We start from the raw sequence: 2,950 nt of genomic DNA, 5'->3' as shown, positions 1-2,950 counted from the left end.
GCCATGGCTTGTATTTGTCTTCTGCTAGCCAACGCTCGTTGAAACTGCAACCTCCTGGCACACAGTCATCTATCACTCTCATCAGAATGCCCAGGTCACAAGTACACAAACACTTGCAAGTCGCGCGCATAGCGCGGGAAGGCCGCAGCGGAGCTGTTTTGTGTAGAAGCGAAGCAATTCTTTTCTTTTAATCTAAAAAGCGAACTATTCAGTCAGACAGCAATTTATTGTAAAAGTAAAGCATTTACATTTTCAAGCACTTTATCTCAATTTCAAGCACCATTGCCAAAATTCAAGCACTTTCCCAACCTTGAAAACACCACGTCAAATTTCAAGCATTTTCAAGGATTTCAAGCACCCGTACGAACCCTGATATCTGCTGATGGTGCTAACTCTAGTCTGCAGAATACAACCAATGGTTGTACTAGTGCAAAAGCAACTACCTTTCGGCTAATTTGTTTCTTTTATCCTCTGGGGACATGAATATTTGGACCATAATAATTCAAATGTCATGATTATCGCTCCAGTTGTTGTGAAGACACAGAAATCAAAACATGTCAGCCTGCTGATCTTGTTTTAAAGACCCACATATGTAAAGTAGAATTCATCCTCAGGGGAACACGAATGTCTCTACTAAATATCATGGCAATCTGTAGCTGTTCAGATATTTTAGTATAGACCAAACTGGTGGGCCGATAAACAGACAGACAGACCTACTGAGTCTCAAATTAAATGTAGTTTAAAAGTTTCTTAGTTCAAGATACATTATTTGTTGTGCATGGTAAGTAGAGCATGCCCTCTGAGCCAGTTCCTCACTCTGTCTGAAACCATCAAGAGAGATACTGTATAAGCGAGATAAGAATCAGGTTGCTCATGAATGTGTAAATGCAGATGAGTTTTCTACAGCAATTCACCGGGTTTCCAGGCAGCATAATGAAGTCAGATTATAATACAGGGCAGAGGAATAGATTGAATCTCAGTAACAGTATGAGCTTGTAATCAAACCCAGATGTTTCTTTGGAAATGTCAGGCCCATCCACAAACACACTCCACATGGACTCCTACTAAAACTTTTACTCAAAGTGTTTGATTATGGTCAATAACAAATGGCCCTGAATGTATTATGTGGTCATAGCTTGACTTTTATATACTAGCAACAAATGCCTCCAAAAAGGCCATTTTATGAATGCAAGAAAAAATACATTTAAAGACCCCTGTGGGAAGGACTCTGAGTGTTGTAATGATGTCTCTTCAGAAATGTGGAAATTATCTCTTTTTAATTATCAGGATGAGCCAGTGTGACATTTCATGTTTTTACTTTCAGCTTCAAATCAAATCAAATCAAGTTGTATTTATATAAATATCTCTGTTTCTTATCCTATATCTAATAGAACTGCTCGGGTCTTGATAGATTGAGTGGGGAAGTTCATGAGATCTTTTTAGAGGGTTATCAAGAATAACTTGTATCCAATGACCTTTTCCCTCTCTGTCTGTGTCTGTGTATTCTCTTGTTCCGATTAACCCAGCCAAATCTTTTTTCTTGTTTTGTATCTATATATACGCCGGGATCCGGAGTCGAGGCTGATCCTCTTGCTGTAGTCCTGTGTCTTGGATCCTTTATCCTGAGTTCTGGATTAAGTCGTGGACTTCGGGTCGTGGCTGAACCTGTCTCTGCGGTCCTGCATTGGGTCTCGTCATGCTGCTTCCCTGATGGCTTCCACAGGATTGTAGCTGACATCCTCGTGGATTCATCTTCTTATTACAGACACATGCATTTCCTAACATTCGGTCTATATGCTGTAAAATGTATTATCTCTTCGATTTACACACAGCATCTATTGCACGTCTGTCCGTCCTGGGAGAGGGATCCCTCCTCTGTTGCTCTCCCTGAGGTTTCTCCCATGTTCCCCTTAAACTGTGGGTTTTTCTCTGGAAGTTTTTCCTTGTACGATGTGAGGGTCTAAGGATAGAGGGTGTCGTTTTTCTCATACTGATATTCTGAACAATCTGTGCTGTTGTATTTGCTGTAAAGTGTCTCTACTGTAGGCTATTTTTATTTTATGTACAGCACTTTGGCTCGACCAAAAATCGTTTATAAATGTGCTATATAAATAAAACTTGATTTGATTTGATTTGATTTGATATATAGCACATTTATAAATGATTTTTGGTCGAGCCAAAGTGCTGTAAATAGTTTCATGTCCGCTTACCTTAGACACGTAAAATGCCACGGCAGTGTGCAGATGGGGAGCATGTTAGCTTAGCTTGGTAGCTTCAGCTAGCTCTGGAACTTCCAGCTCGGTGGCAGCAGGTCCCGCCTCGGCTCCGCCTCTTTGCCCTTATTTGGAGCAGGCGGGAGTTGAACTCTGACGTCACTGTCGAGCCGTTAGTGGCTCCGCCTACTAATGGCTTCTCGGCAACTCTGCAGAATCCTATGGGTGACGTCACGGACCCTACGTCCATTTATATATACAGTCTATGTTCTGCACTGCTCTGCTATGAGTCTTGAGGAGGTAGACTGCCCACACTTTTTCAAATAAAGATTGATTATAATTACTGCCTTGATCCCTACTGCATAAGAATAATCCTATTGGATTCTGTGTCATACTCTTCTGGGTTATGGAGAAAAAACAAAGTAAAACAGCTTCACTCTCAGTCTGATGCCAGTGCAGGTTTACAAATTAGATAATGGACGTTCACTGGCAGTTTATTCACTATACAAAGAGTTTAAACCAAAAGAAAAGGATATTAAACATGAACTGTATTTAAAAGCTTTTCATGCAATAGGTTTGTCACAGCAGACCACTTTTATTTATAAAGAAATAACATTAGTTCAATGTGTTTTTTATGAAGTATTTTCCCTGGCTTGCATGATCAAAAGCATGATACAGAGCAAAATAAGCTTAAAGGGGCCCTATTGTGCTCATTTTTAGGTTCATATCAGTATGTT

The sequence above is a fragment of the Gymnodraco acuticeps genome, unplaced genomic scaffold, assembly GCF_902827175.1.
Source record: "Gymnodraco acuticeps unplaced genomic scaffold, fGymAcu1.1, whole genome shotgun sequence".
Classification (NCBI taxonomy): domain Eukaryota; kingdom Metazoa; phylum Chordata; class Actinopteri; order Perciformes; family Bathydraconidae; genus Gymnodraco; species Gymnodraco acuticeps.
This window is presented reverse-complemented; position numbering follows the sequence as displayed.